At 49.3% G+C, this 15,810-nt stretch overlaps 1 protein-coding gene across 2 annotated transcripts in view; it reads right to left on the bottom strand.

The window, feature by feature from the left end:
- The window catches only part of LOC144826662 (beta-1,3-galactosyltransferase 2-like), a 228,161-nt gene extending 214,096 nt beyond the window's left edge, over nucleotides 1–14,065 (bottom strand). Inside the window, exon 1 of one of the 2 annotated variants that reach the window (XM_078685244.1) lies at nucleotides 13,957–14,065. The gene's annotated coding sequence lies outside the window, so the exon portion shown is untranslated. Of the gene's footprint in view, nucleotides 1–1,582; nucleotides 1,681–13,956 lie in introns of those variants that run through there. The other variant, XM_078685234.1, reaches the window with a different exon arrangement.
- Between the last annotated feature and the right edge of the window lie 1,745 nt (nucleotides 14,066–15,810).

Below are 15,810 nucleotides of genomic sequence, written 5' to 3'. Positions count from 1 at the left end.
CCAGTTCATTGCAGACTAGAACATTCCCCAACACCCCAAACAATTTTGTCCTGCAAAATACGGGTATATCCACAAATGCCGCGTTCAGAGCTGTCTGTTAAAAATGACAGGCCCTGAATAAGCAAAAGTACACAAAGCATCCAAGTCGATAAGCAAGTATCACGCCAAAACACCAAGAGACTAACATCACATTACAGAACAGGCCTGGAATGTTAAATTAGCCGCTGTGCAGGAAAACCCCGAATTATTGTCCGGAAAAAACTATAGAGTATGCTGAAGCCACGGTGTGGCTGTGGATCTACAGTTTCTGGCCCTGGTTGCTTCATGACATTCGCAGGAATGGACATCTTCAAGGAGCTGGACAAAGGAGTATCAAGTTTAAACTAGATCAGTTGGCACAGACATTAAGGCCAAAAAACACAAGTCACAATTTTTCATGCGTTTGTTTTCCTCACAAACTCCTTACAAAGACATCTTACCACCTTAACCAAAAAATAATCATGCAGGTTTCGCAGAGTTGGTGGGAAGTTCCTGACAGTCCTCTGTCTAGGGAAAGCTCCTCTGTAATCACCAACTCAGCATGATATGCTAAAGGCAGAGGGCGGCGCATTGTCATTCGAAAGGGTTAATCAGCCTCAATTAGCCTCAATCGGAACGACAATGGGCCGCCCTCGGTCTGTGTGAGCTCAGGGAGGGCTGCTGCAGCCTCTCGACTTCAACTGAGGTGCGAGCAGCCCCTGAAAGATGAAAGAATAATCGTTTTGTAAGTTGGACTATTCTTGCCGTCCCGGGACTATTTTTTGAATGACAGAAGTAGGGGAACGGACTGAAAGAATTTTTAAAAATAGGGGCACGCCGTGCCCTCCCGATCCCGCCCACTTCTACCACTGGTTCGAGACATCAGAATGTACCTGTCACCCTTTACTTACAGACCATTTCTGAGATGTAATGAATCCCAGATGCAGACAATTCCTGGAAATGACGACGCCCACTTTACGAAGACTCGCAGTGCCAAAAACACTGATCTATTCTGTCACAATAAGCGGAGTCAGGACAGGATGACATTCTCTGAAAGAGCGATGCCTGTGACTCACAGGTTCCCAGGATTGGCACAGGGACCCACCACACTTCCTTAATCTAGCACACTTTTGTAAAACTGAATACATAAGCAGCGTCGGACTAAGGCTAGCTGCTGCCTGACACTGCAGAGCCGGGCGTGCTGTATGCACCTCGACCACTCACACACACTGACACCCCTTGACACATGATTGCGTCCCCCAACTCAAATCTACCGGTTACCTCACTGGAAGTACACCACAGACGCGCCCTTGTTTTTGAAGAGAGCTAGAATATTCGACCTTGTTGCCAAGTTTGTCACGTCTATGCGTGATGTGCTGCCTCATGTCAAGAGTTTGCTTTTAATTCTGGAACTTATCGTTATGTTTTATAATGGAACGAACACGACCACAAACCCCAAAATAAAAAATAAAAAACTGGACTGGAGCAGCACATCGACGCATGCTCCAAAGCTGTTAATTTCCATTATTTTTTCTTGGTGGTAAAGTTAAAGAACACAACTCACCACCAGTGTTCCAGGAATGGTTTCGCGCGACGCCCTGCGTGAAACACCTGCGCGGCCTGAGATCCTGTCCGTGTCCCGCGTGCTTTCTTGCCAAGCTGTCGCCGAAGTAGCACGAGCGTCGTCTTTCCAAACCCATCAAGGAGCCGAGGCGCGCGGGAGGCGTGGCTACGCACTTGCAAGGGGCGCCCGCCTGTCCACACACCTTTGGTACTGGTGCGCAGATGTGGGCGGTAAGCACTGGAGGGCATAACCGCAGACATGGAAAGGAGAGAGTCTATATCCGCCAGGTGATTTGTAACATTCTCTCAGAGTCAGTAGGTAAAATACCCCGCCCCGTCCTGACTCTTGGTTCAGGAGGGGAGGCTGAAAAATAAAATGGTAATGAATTACCATTTTGTTTTTCATTTCGGGGTTCGGGGGGGCATTTACGTGGGGCGACGGTCCTCCGCTCCAATCGAAGAGCTGCCCTGTTCAGTGAGGCACCGTGAGTTCTATATGTATGTGTTTGAAGATTGTGCGACTGTTCTGCCTATATCAAAAAGGTTTGCCCTGTTTATGCCACATTTGTTTTATGTCCTTTCCCTGTACCTCTAGGCACACACCTGTTCTGTGTTACAAGCTTGCACTGCTGCTGCCTCTTCTGCTCCTCTTCAGTCTGTGAGTGGCCTTGTGCCTGTTCTGTTTGAGAGGATCAGACACTGTTGCTTCTTGCTCTTTGTTTGAGAGATGTTTGCTTATGCCATCCCCCTTACCTTTGTGACATGGATGGAATCTTGGCTTTTCTGCTTCTTGCATTGCTCTTGTTCTGGGTGAGCAAAGCCTGCACTCCTGCTGCCGGTGCTGCAATCATTAAGGACCATAAACCTGCAATGACAATGCAGCTCCTAATCTGTTTGTTAAAGAAAAATGCACAACTCCTGCCCAGGGTGTTAAGTGGGATGAAACAATGTTGGGGGTCTCTCAAAGAGGCGTGGTCGATGTAATTAAGGGCGTGTCTTAAAACACATAAACTAAAAATCTGTGCTTAGCAGAGTGTGATGCCCAGCTGGTATTTTGCTGTTTTTGCATTGCATCCAGATATTTGATACAACTAATAATAGAACAAGCCAGACTATTGGCTGTGTCAATGGTTGTTAGTTGCATAAGATAAATAAACAACAATGGCTTTGTTGTATATAATATTGAAAATGCTTCAGTTCTGAAAAGACTATGAAAGAACTAAAACGAGTCCTTTTAAGTTACATCAAAGGCAGTTCAGGGTGGTGCTGCTGTAAAGTTAACCACTTGCATGCTAATGACAAGGTGAACTCGTCATGAGGCACACTGAATCTGTGCTCATGACAAGGTCAACTCGTCATGTATAATGGGATTCATAAATCTGCAGCACGGGAGGGGAAAACCCCTTAGCAGCCAAGTGGTTTTAAGAGAGCCCCAATAGGGACATGTCTCAGCACCTATTTTCAAGAACTGCCAGTGCTGAGCACCGTGGTACAAAAGGGGGTGGTGATGGACGGAGCATCTGAACCAATCAAACACTTACACCCAGTCAACAGATCTGGGTTTAATCCATCACCGTTCTTTAGCCCACTCTGCCACCACAGTTCAGACATGGCCATATGCAAAACAGTCTGACCCTGTGCCTCATGGGAAAGGTCCAGCCCGAACTGCCAAGCCATGCCTTCCCTGGACCGGAAACAAGCTTCCGAGGATCGGTTTCTGACATTTCAGCCGTCTTCAGCCACCGGCAGGACCCAGACCACTTAAAGCCCTGCTCCTGCCTGTGATACACCTGTTCAATCAATCAATCTATCAAGAGATTTATAAAGCGCGCTACTCATCCGTGAAGGTCTCAAGGCCCTGGGAGGGGGGCGAGGGGGTGCAGCTCCAGATTCAGTCGAAGAGCCAAGTCTTGAGGATCTTCCTGAAGGTGTGGAGGTTGGGGGAGCGTCTGCTGTTCACTGGGAGCTCGTTACAAGCTTTGGCTGCTACGTAGGAGAAAGCTCTTCCTCCTGCTCTGGTTCTCCAGATGCTAGTTCTGGTCTCTGCGAGGGTGAGGTCTGTGGAGGGGAGGTTCCTCTTGGGTACGTGGAAGGAGACTCTCTCGTTGAGGTATTTGGGTCCGATGTTGTGGAGGGATTTGTAGGCGTGGGTGAGCAGTTTGAAGGTAACTCTCTTCTCGACGGGGAGCCAGTGGAGGTTCCGAAGGTGTTGGGTCATTTGTTCAAGCCATGGGGTTCCGAGGACGAGTCTGGCTGTGGTGTTCTGGATGGCTTGTAGCCTGTGTAGGAGAGTTATGTTGATTCTGGCATATAGGGCGTTGCCGTAGTCCAGCCTGCTGGTTATGAGTGCGTGGGTGACGTTTTTTCTGCATTCTGGGTGTAGCCATTTGAAGGTCTTGCGGTTGGATCCGGATGCAGTTGAAGCTGGTGGAGGTGATGGAGTTGATCTGGCGGGTCATGGTGAGGGAGGAGTTGAGGATGATGCCGAGGTTCTGTGCGTGGTCTGTCGGGGTGGGTGGACTCCCGAAGGCAGAGGGCCACCAGGTGTTGTCCCAGGCGGAGGTGGAGGGACCGAGGATGAGGACCTCGGTCTTCTCTGAGTTGAGCTTTAGGCAGCTGCTTTTCATCCAGGTGGCTACGTCTCTCATTTCTTCCTGGAAACAGAGTCTGATGTCTTCGGGTTTCTTTGTGAGTGAGAAGATGTGCTGGGTGTCGCCGGAGTAAGATACTATGCTGAACCCGTGTTGTCTGACGATGGCGGTGAGGGGGGCCATGTAGATGTTGAAGAGCATGGGGCTGAGTGATGATACTTGGGGGATTCTGCAGTTGATCTGTGTAGGTTCGGAGAGGAAAGGAGGGAGTCTGGTCCTCTGGGTTCTGCCGGAGAGAAAGGATGGGATCCAAAAGAAGGCGGTTCCTCTTACCCGCACGTCGTGCAGTCTGGGTGCGAGGGTGCGATGTGAGACGGTGCTGAAGGCTGTGGAGAAGTCTAATAGAATGAGGGCTGAGGTATGCCCCATGTCCAGTAGCCTGCGGATGTCGTCTGTGGCAGCTAGGAGGGCCGTCTAATTGCTGTGGTTGCTGCGGAATCCAGACTGGGAGGCATCTAGGATGACGTTTTCTTCGATTAAGGTGGTCAGCGGGTGTTTACGAGTCTCTCGGTGACTTTGGCAGCGAAAGGGAGGAGAGAGATGGGCTGGTAGTTTTTTAGGTCTGTTGGTCTACCGTGGGATTCTTTAGGAGAGGTTTGACCTCCGCCCGCTTCCAGTCATCATGGAAGATGCCGGATTTGAGGGAGGCATTAATGGTGTGCCCTAGTTCGGGTGCGATGGTGGCGGTGGCCCTGTGGTAGATGTGCGGTGGGCAGGGGTCTGTGGGGGCTCCTGAGTGGGTGTTCTTCATGGTTACGGTGGTGTGTTCGACTGTGGCAGGATTCCAGGTGGTGATGGTCGGCTATTGTCGGTGGTGATGGGGCGTGGGGTGGTGTCTAACGTCTGTTCGCTGAAATTGTCATAGATGGCCTTGATTTTTAGATGGAAATAGGAGCTGAGCTGGTCGCCGAGTTCCAGGACGGTGTGATGTCCGTGGCTTTGCTGGGGGTTTTGGTGAATTGCTGTATGACGTTGAAGAGTTCTTCGGCGTTGGTTGTGCTGGTGTGGTTTTTGTTACTGATGAAAGTCCGCTTGGTGTCTCTTAAACCTTGGTGGTATTTCTTCAGCGCATTACAGTAGCTTTTCAGGTCTGCCGTGGTTTTCTGGTTTTGTCAGGTTTTCTCGAAGGCATCTGCAGGAGCACCTGGCTGCTTGGAGATCGGTGGTGAACCAAACTGGTTTTAGGGGGCGTTGTTTGCCTGGGTGGCGGAGAGGTGCAAGCTTGTTGACGCAGCTGAAGATTCAGCGGTAAAGTTTATGGGCTGCAAAGTTGGCGTCGGTCGTGGCGCAGGGTGGGTCTAGGCGGAGGGTGGCATTGAGGTGCTCCTCTGTGATCATGCTCCAGTTTCTTCGAGGCGGGTGTGGGGGGGTTTGGGTCCGGTGGATGTCTCCTCTGTGATCTTGCTCCAGTTTCTTTGAGGCGGGTGTGGGGGGGTTTGGGTCCGGTGGATGTGTTGAAGGTGAAGCGTACGCAGTGGTGGTCCTTCCAGGTGGGCTGAGAGGTGTGGCTGAAATTGATGTCTGCAAAAAGAACTATTGATGGACAGAATGCAGAACAATGTCATACATTCACACCAGTACAGAGATCTGGGCCTAAATCCATCGTTTTTTTTGCTCACCATGCCATTCGAGTTTGGACCCAGCCATATGCACAGTCTTGACCCTGCGCCCAATGGGAACAGTCCAGCCCGAACTGCCAGGCCAGGTCCTCCCTGGACTGGAAACAAGCATCTTAGGACTGTTTTTTTCTTTTTTTTTGCTTAAAAGGTGCGATACATAGTTTTTAAGGCAGTGGTACCCCCCCTTAGGGAAGGCAGTCCACTTTAACTGTTTTCAATCAATGCATTTAAACATTTACAAGTCATCAGTTTGCGGTTCAGAAATGTTTGCAGATAGCGTTTTCAGTTTTAATGGGACCGCCACTTTAAAGAGTCCAGTGGGGGAGGTTTTTTTTGTTACAGTTCTTCCTCTTCCTCACTTTCCTTCTTGTCCATGGCTGCATAGTCTCTAAGAAGGCTGAGCACCATCCTGCGGCACCCTTCTCTGTTCACCACCTCTCCATTGGTCACCAGGCGGGTACTGGCGAACAGGAGAATGTCCTTAATACAGCAGAGGAGCCTCCAGCACCCCTGGATAGCTTCCTCTGTGTGTGTCCCTGGAAACAGCCCCTAGAGCATGGACTGTTTAGTAATGTTCTCGGAGGGGATGAGGGCTACCAGTTCTTGTCGTAAGGCAGCCCTTAGTCTCTGGGCAAAGGGGCATTCACACCAATACAGAGATCTGAGCCTAAATCCATCGTTTTTTTGCTCACCATGCCATTCCAGTTTGGACCAAGCCATATGCACAGTCTTGACCCTGCGCCCAATGGGAACAGTCCAGCACGAACTACCAGGCCAGGACCTCCCTGGACTGGAAACAAGCATCCTAGGACCGGTTTCGGGGTTTCACCCCTTGTCAGCCAGGATAGCTTGATTCCAGTGGCATGGAGAGCAGGGCCCCATAGAAATCTGTCACTACCTTCCTAATGTCCTCCCTTGTGTCACAGAGGGTTTTTATTTATTTATTTATGGATCTTGTAGAGCGCACGGGTTCCCTCCTTATTGCGCAGTTGAACCAGAGGGGTGCATCCTAAGACCGGTTTCAGGGTTTTACCCCTATTCAGCCAGAATAGCTTGATTCCAGTGGCATGGAGAGCATGAGACTCACGTCTGAGCATACCAGTTCCACTCGGGGTGATAAATGCAAAAAGAACTATTGATGGACAGAATGCAGAACAATGCCATACATTCACCCCAGTACAGAGATCTGGGTCTAAATCCATTGTTTATTTTGCTCACCATGCCATTCCAGTTAGGACCCAGCCATATGTAAATCAGTCTTGATCCTGCGCCCAATGGGTACAGTCTAGCCCGAACTGCCAGGCCAGGACCTCCCTGGACTCGAAACAAGCATCCTAGGACCGTTTTCGGGGTTTCACCCCTCTTCAGCAAGGATAGCTTGATTCCAGTGGCATGGAGAGCATGGGACTCACGTCTGAGCATACCCGTCCCACTCGGGGTAATAAATGCAAAAAGAACTATTGATGGACAGAATGTAGAACAATGTCATACATTCACCCCAGTACAGAGATCTGGGCCTAAATCCATCATTTATTTTTGCTCACCATGCCATTCCAGTTTGGACCTAGCCATATGCAAATCAGTCTTGACCCTGCGCCCAATGGGAACATTCCAGCCCGAACTGCCAGGCCAGGTCCTCCCTGGACCTGGCCTGGCAGGCCCAGAAGAGATGGTGTGCAGATTCCTCTGCGGGGCATCCCCTTGGGCAGTTCCTATGTGGGCACAGGCCTCTGCTGTGCACGAAGGACCTCACTGACAGGCCCCCCTTCACAGTTATCCATGCTATGTCTTTGTGTCTGTTGGTCAGATTTGGGGAGGATACATTCCACCACACGTGCATTGCCGTTGCTGGTGGCAGGTCGCTCACTGGTTCGGTGGTGTCCCCGGTCCTGATCAGTTTGCGGATTGTCCTGGGCTTCCAAAGGCAAGGAGTGACACAGTTCAGCCCAAATTCTCCCACAGACTTTTCCATCTCCCTGTAGTACCAAGGGAGGTCCCAGTTGAATGTCACTGCATTTTCCCACGTATCCCATCCCAGCTGTCTCCAGACCAGGAGGAGGAAAAAGCAGAAAACTTTGTAGGCAGAGTGGTCCTTGTTCACATTTAACATGGTTATTCGAACGCAGCCGCACACAAAGAAAGCCCTGAGGATCGTTGGGATGTCGGGGACTGCCTTCCCCCCTTTGCGGTGTTCCTTGTGCATGACCAACCGTTTCACCCTGTCCATCTTCGAGTGCCAGACGAAATGGAACACCATGCTGTTGATGGCCCGTGCTACGTTGGCCAGGAGTGGCCAGGCCTGTGTCACATACTGCAGCATGGGCAGGGCGTCGTTCCTGAGCACCAGAGCCTTCCCTTCAATGCTCAGGTTTCTCAGGCTCCAGATGCCCAGTTGCTGCTTCACCTTGGCCAAGCGTTTGTTCCAGCTCTTTGCTGCTGCCCCTGGTCCTCCAAACCAGACACAGAGGATCTTCATCAGTCCTGCCTCAATGGGGAAGGGGAGAGGCTCGTTGCAGAGGTCCCATCGCCCGAAGAGTTTGGCCTGTGACTTGTCCACGTTGATTTTCGCCCCTAATGCCTTGCCGAAGTCTGTGTACGTCTCCAGCAGGGATTTGACTGATTCCCCATTCGCGCAGAAAAGGGTGACATCGTCCATGTACAGCGAACACTTGACCTCCTTCTTCACGTCGCCGGGTGTCTGGATCCCTCTGATGTTTGGGTTCTTTCTGATGTACTCGGCGAGAAGCTCTATAACCAAAACAAACAGAGGTGGCGAGAGCGGGCAGCCTTGTCTTACCCCAGACCTGATAGGAAAGGGGTCTGCTTTACAACCATTTACAATGACTGAACTGAAGATGTCTTTATACATTACTTTAACGTAACCGCAGAAGCGCTCCGCCAGCCCCAAACCGTGCAGTACCCTTTCCATGAACTCATGGGAGACGCAATCGAATGCCTTCTCCGGATCTAGACAGACCAGGGCAGCCCGGATCTTTTGGTCCGTGATGTACTGGATCGTGTCCCTTATCAGTGCCAGGCTATCTGCGCCCCTGCGCCCCGGGACCCCGCAGGTTTGGTCTGGGTGAACTAACTCTCCCATTGCGCCCTTCAGTCTGTTTACTAGTATCTTTGCAAGGATCTTGTAGTCTACATTCAGGAGAGAGATGGGGCGCCAATTCTTAAGGTCTCATCTCTCCCCCTTATGTTTATACAAGAGTGCAATCATTCCTTCCCTCAGAGTGTGGGGCATGATTCCCTCCCTCTCCATCTCCCCATACACCTGCAGGAGATCCGATCCCACTAGGTCCCACAGTGAGGCATAGAACTCGACTGGCAGACCGTCACTACCTGGTATCTTTCCTGACATGAAGGATTTAACTGCAAGGTGCAGCTCGTCCAACGTCAGGGGGGCACTTAGGGCTTCTCTCACTATTGGGGAAGCAGTTCTTGGGATACCAGACAGAAACTTTTCTGCTTGATCTCCCTCTGACCTCTTCTCTGAGTAGAGGGCCCCATAGAAATCTGTCACTACCTTCCTAATGTCCTCCCTTGTGTCACAGAGGGTTCCCTCCTTATTGCGCAGTTGAACCAGAGGGGTGCATCCTAGGACCGGTTTCAGGGTTTTACCCCTATTCAGCCAGGATAGCTTGATTCCAGTGGCATGGAGAGCATGAGACTCACGTCTGAGCATACCCATCCGTCTCGGGGTGAAAAATGCAGAAAGAATTATTGATGGACAGAATGCAGAACAATGTCATACATTCACCCAAGTACAGAGATCTTGGCCTAAATCCATAGTTTTTTTTTTGCTCACCATGTCATTCCAGTTTGGACCCAGCCATATGCAAATCAGTCTTGACCGTGCGCCCAATGGGAACAGTTCAGCCGAACTGCCAGGCCAGGTCCTCCCTGGACTGGAAACAAGCATCCTAGGACCGGTTTCGGGGTTTCACCCCTCTTCAGCCAGGATAGCTTGATTCCAGTGGCATGGAGAGCATGGGACTCACGTCTGAGCATACCCGTCCCACTAAGGGTGACAAATGCAAAAAGAACTATTGATGGACAGAATGCAGAACAATTGCATACATTCACCCCAGTACAGTGATCTGGGCCTAAATCCATAATTTTTTTTGCTCACCATGCCATTCCAGTTTGGACCCAGCCATATGCAAATCAGTCTTGACCCTGCGCCCAATGGAAACAGTCCAGCCCGAACTGCCAGGACATGTCCTCCCTGGACTGGAAACAAGCATCCTGGGGCCGGTTTCGGGTTCATAACCCTCATCAGCCAGGCTGTGTACAGCACTGTGCATGTGGGTGGTGACAAGCTGCTTCAGTCCGAGGTTGGAGAGGTTGTCGAGGAGGGTGATGGAGTCGGGGTTGTTGTTGAGGTGGAAATTGAGGTCTCCGAGTAGAATGTAGTCAGTGGAAGCGATGGCGTGGGGTGCGACGAGGCCAGCGATGGCGGTTGCGGACTGGGTGCGAGGTCTGGGGGGGTCTGTAGGTGAGGATGCCCAGTAGGATGGTCCTGGGGTTGGTCTGGATCTGGAAGCGGAGGTGTTCTGTGTTGGAGTGGGGGTCACTCATGTTAGAGGTGGAGAGTCAAAGGGAGGTCTTGTGGGCAATGACAAGTCCACCTCCTGGGCTGTGGGGGTGGTCCCTTCTCTGGATCTTGTACCCGTCGGGGATGGCAGAGGCAAAGTCTGGGCCGGAGGTGGAGTTTGTCCAGGTTTCGGTGAGGAAGGCGACGTCGGGCGAGAGGGTGTCCCAGATCTCTATGGCGTGTCTGCATAGGGAGAGTACGTTGAGGAGGATGCATATCAGGGCTACGGTGGTGCGGGTGTCAAGAGATTGTTTGGCAGTCTTGGGGGCGCATTCGATGGAGAAGGATCGTAGGCAGTGTCTGCAGGAGAACTGTCCTTGGGTGGTGTTCGGTGTGGCTCTTTGGCAGCCATTGAGTCTTCTGGGGTTGAGTGCATGGAGAGCAGCGGAGATGTATCGGCAGGGTTCCGGACATCCAGGGTTCATGGCGCTGGAGGTGGTCAAGTCGCGGAAGGGGTACAGATGGGCTTGCCTTAGGTGCACCACTGCATGCGTCTGCTGCGGTTGCCATTTAGTAGAGGAGGGGTACAGGACTGGAGCTGGGGAGGCGGGAGCGGGGGCTGTGTCGGCGGGAGGTACCACAGGGCCAGCAGTGGCTGGAACGGCGGACAAAAGAGTAGGAATTAAAAAATAGACTTAAGGAGAATTAAGGAGTTTAAAAAGTAAACAAGTTAATTCCCAAGGATTACCCAGCCAGGAGGTACCAGGTGACAAAAGACAGTAACACCCGGAACCGGAGAGCAGGGGGCGAGGGGGACACCAGGCGGAGCAGGAGCCTGGGTTACCTGTGCGCCTGCCGCGGGCTGCCGGCGCGAACGTGGGTGTAGGGAGGACTCAGGGATCTGAGCGCAGAGGTGCTGCACACGGAGCTGCTGGGAGAGTGCTGGCCTGAACCAATGTGTAGGTTTCACACTTGTTCAGTGTCTAGAAAAACTTTCACTGCTTCTGCTTGCACTGTACATGTTCTGTGCTATGTAAGCTCCATGTAGTGTTTTTGGTGTTATGTCGTGCAAACCTGCATTTACATTTATCTTTTACCACCTTTATTAATATTGTTTTACATAGTGCTTCGTTCCGCATGTTGGCTGTTTCTAAGAACTGTAAATAAAAGATGTTACTATTACCCAATTTATAATGATCAGTTTACTAATTTCGAAAGGGTGGAAGGTTGAGTCTGTCTTCAAATTACCATATTTATCAGTGGCAAATATACAACCCACTGAGCTAGTCTTGCCTCATATATTATTTATGACTTAGATTCAAAACGTTACAGTTTACCATATAAATGTATGTGCCTTCATATATCTCTTTGTCACAAGCAAGATGTACATTTTGTAATTAAAGGCACATTATGCAGCATGTTTTAAAATGTAGCTCTCGCAGATATTAATGGAATCTGAGTCCCAGTGCTTCAGAAAACGGAGATATTTCTTTAGAAAGAAAACTATACGTATTGAAGGCATACTGTTTGCCGTTGTGGTGACACAATCCAGTGGTACCCAAGCTGACAGAAAGACAACAATGGGGCATGTAATCCAAACATTGTGGGTACAGCCACTCAAATTATGTAACAGGAGAGCCCCAAATTATGCAGCAGGGAAGACTAATGTACAGAGCCGGTCCTAGGCCTTCTGAGGCCCCGGGCGAAACTGAAGATGTGAGGCCCCTCTAATTGCATATTGCGTCGCAAGAAGTGACATCACAGAAAGTGACTTCGCAGGACTTTTGATCTTAGATATTTGGCATCACTGAAGCAAACTAATGTGGATATCAGTAACATGGACAAAAAGTAGAGGGAATGGATAACAGGTGAGCAAATATCCATGAGTGTAACACTTGCCGGCTCCTTGAATGATTAGTTGGACATGCCCCCAAATTCCCGCCAAGATCACTCCGCTCGGCTGTGGCACACAATCTGGTAGTCCCTGAATTTAAATAGTCTCAATGGGGTGTAAGAAACTTTGTAGGCAGAACATCACGACTCTGGAACTCCCTTCCACTTTCACCTGAACGGATAACAAATCTGTTAGCATTCAGAAAAGCCTTAACACTTGGATTTTTAATCAGTAGCTTCCTTTCTTCACACTCTTACCAATTTAGATGGTTACCTGTTTTCTCCGAGTCCAGCGCCTAGACACCTCAGGGTATTAGTACGCTCTATAAGTCTCACTTTCATATTATTTCATTTCATTTAGTCTGTTTAGTGAATCACCATTTCAAGGGCTGGCCTCACATTTGTCTAAATGACGGGGATCACACACTTTCAGGGACACAATCTTCCCTGTTCACAGAAGAGTGACAGAACTGAAGTGGATGTACACACTTCAACAACTTGGCTCATTTACTAATCTACCTGTCGAGAAACCTCTTCCATTCCCTGCATCTTAAGTGCAATAATTTATGATGATTCTTTGAGTCACAACATGGATTTTTGAACTGGTATTGCCTGTTTAGCGCTCTGAAGCGCCACATATTTGTGTAAAACCCATGTGACTTGGACCCCAGCATCCCTTATCTCTGAATGTCGTCTAGACCGTAATTTGGCTGCCTTTTTTTTTTATAAGCCTACTCACACATTTTTTTTGAACGATTGCGGACATTTTGAATATTTTGCCTTTCTTTTACCCCTTTTCTTGTGTGGTCAGACACTTAATCTTCTGAGATTTTCAAGGTGTCCAAGTCCGCGCGGGGGCACTTGAGGTAAAACAGACTCCCAGAGGGTCTCCTGACGCTAGGCCTCTGCAGGCAGGCCATTGTATTGAAGAGTCTCTCATCACAGGGGCCTTCTCCGAAGCCACCATGCCTGGCGGGACTGGGAGTGGCCAGGCTTTAGCAGGCTAGCTGATTTCAGAGCCTTGCCCGGTGTGGAGGCCTGGACTGCTTTAAACTTGACAAACGGCCATCCAGAGAGGTATTTTTGGCTGCTTGATGCCCTGAGAGCCGAAAGATCACCTGGCCTGACAGAAATCTTTGTGGTTTTCAGAAATGCCCTTTCATAGAATGTGAGGATATGTGGTGTAATGGCCTGAACTACCGCCTTTGAAACTGGGGAACCAGGTTCGAGTCCCAGCGTCCGCTCAACATCCTGTGATTCTAGGCAGATCATTTAATCTCCCCTTGCCTTAAAATAAACCTTAGTCAGCTGCAATCTTTCCAATTTCTTTTTTGAGCTTACCAAACGTCGCTAGTTATTGACTCGACGCAGGTCAAAATTAGGTCCCCTCGCTCCTAAAACAAACCCAACACGCTGCCCTAAATCTAATGTGTAATGTCTGCTGTTCCAAGGTTCTGCATAGTGAGATAGCTAAATGAATAATTACAAACAGTCCCTTAGTTTTGTTAACTTTTGAAAACTGCGGGAGAACCAAGTAAGGGGTGTATGAGTGATGTACAGCTCAACTCTCCAGAGGACACACAGACACAAACATACAGATGTAATACATATTTTATATTGGATGTATTTATTATAATATATACTAGCAGGAGCGGAGCAGGTCTCTTACCTTAACGTACTCAGTCACAACGACCCAACGAGGAGGCCCGAACCGACTCCTGCCCTGCCCACGCGGCCCGATCCGAGTAGTGACTCCACCCTGCTCCTCACGTATGGCGTGCATGCTGCGTCACACTCACACTGTAGAGCGGGGGCTGGCCATAAAATCATGTCCAGGGCCGTCATTGGTAGCGCTTTCGCGCGCTACCAGATTGACGGCCCTGGGACCCACTGTCTGTCACCCGCATCATGAATTAGCAAGGCTGGCCGCCTGCCGCCTGCGTACTGCGCACGTCACCACCACTAAGGCACCACCACCAAGCTAGGTGGTGGGGTGCGTGCGTCACGGCACGGTGTGTGCGCAGACAGTGACGGACTAGTTCCCTTCTTCCCTGCCTCTTACTGCCTGCGGCCCTGCGCGAGCGCGAGATTGCTGTGCGCAGCACTTTTCCCATTCATTCCCGCAACTGCGGGACCGGTGCCGCAGCGGGGCCCCCTGAGCGTGAGGCCCTGGGCAGCTGCCCATACCGCCCTGCTAATGTATGCATCAAGATAAGGCAAATTACGCATCATAATGCAGCACGTTTTGATCGTACTACTTCATTATTTTGTAACTTTTAAACATGGTAATACTGTCTAGGAAAATATTTCACCTCATTAGTACCAGTTTTACAACCAAATACAGAAATAAGCTACCGAAAGATGACCACTTAAGCTTTGGGAAGGGACTTCCACTGCATGCAAACATATGTTGCAACGTTTTTTGTAACTTTTAATCTGTTTGAGCTAGAAATATTTTTTTGGTTAAAATCTGCCGATTATGCAGCAGATAATGGAGTACTGTGGCAAATGCGGCTAATCCATAATTATGTGAAAAAAGCAGTAGCCACAGGATCTCATAATTCCAGTGGGTCTGAGTTTAGGGATAGGCAGTCATCCTGACCTAGAATGCTTTACCATCTTACGATCAACCACCAAGGCTACAAGGCAGATACTGTACAAGCAGCACTTCATCAAATGATATTCCGTGTGGGTTCAGACACGTCTATGGGTCATGTTGTGGAAACTGTACACCGTCCCTTGGCTTCGATTTAGTGTTTTAACGGCCTGTGAGGGTTTATGATGGATGTTCCTGCATTCTAAAACAACTATGCGAATGAAAGGTATGGCCTACACAATGGAGAATACAGAAGATAGGAGCAGGAGGAAGAGGAGGGATGAAGGAGCAGTGTCTGAAAAGGAACCAGTTGAATTCAGGTGAGAAGTTCGGCTTCAAAGTCAGACCACTTCTTGTCTAAGAGTGTCCTTGATTGAGGAATGGTCTAAAACAGTGGTTCTTAACCTGGGATCCATGGGCCGCTCCCGGTCTGCAAAGCCTACCCAGGGGGTCTACAACTGTTTAGATAATGAAATTCTATGAGCGTATTAAAACAGTATAAGTACATATAAAAACAAATTGCAAAATATAAAACACTCTGTATATGTGAAGGAATTTCAAATTGGAGGCTAAAAATCAAGTTGATATCCTTATCTTGATTCATGGGAGCACAGCTAGTGGAATTTAGTATGCAGCACTGGACTCAGATGAAGCACTAGTATGCACAGACAACAGGAAAGCATGCATTATGAACAAAAAAAGTGATAAGCAAGAGGGCAGCATATCATTTAGTATTTTAGAAATAAAACTACATTTTGAGAAGCTCCAGCTTTTCCAATAAAATTTCCATTTTTGTACATTTTTTGTTTGTAAATCTAATATTTAATAATTTGTATATTTGTTTGATGTATACTTATTTCTATGTTTACGTGTATTGTTTCGAGGTTCAAATCATAGAAATTGCTTCGAGGGGGATCCCACGCTTCC

This window comes from Lissotriton helveticus, chromosome 1_1, assembly GCF_964261635.1.
Source record: "Lissotriton helveticus chromosome 1_1, aLisHel1.1, whole genome shotgun sequence".
NCBI classification, from domain to species: Eukaryota; Metazoa; Chordata; class Amphibia; order Caudata; family Salamandridae; genus Lissotriton; species Lissotriton helveticus.
This window is presented reverse-complemented; position numbering and strand designations above follow the sequence as displayed.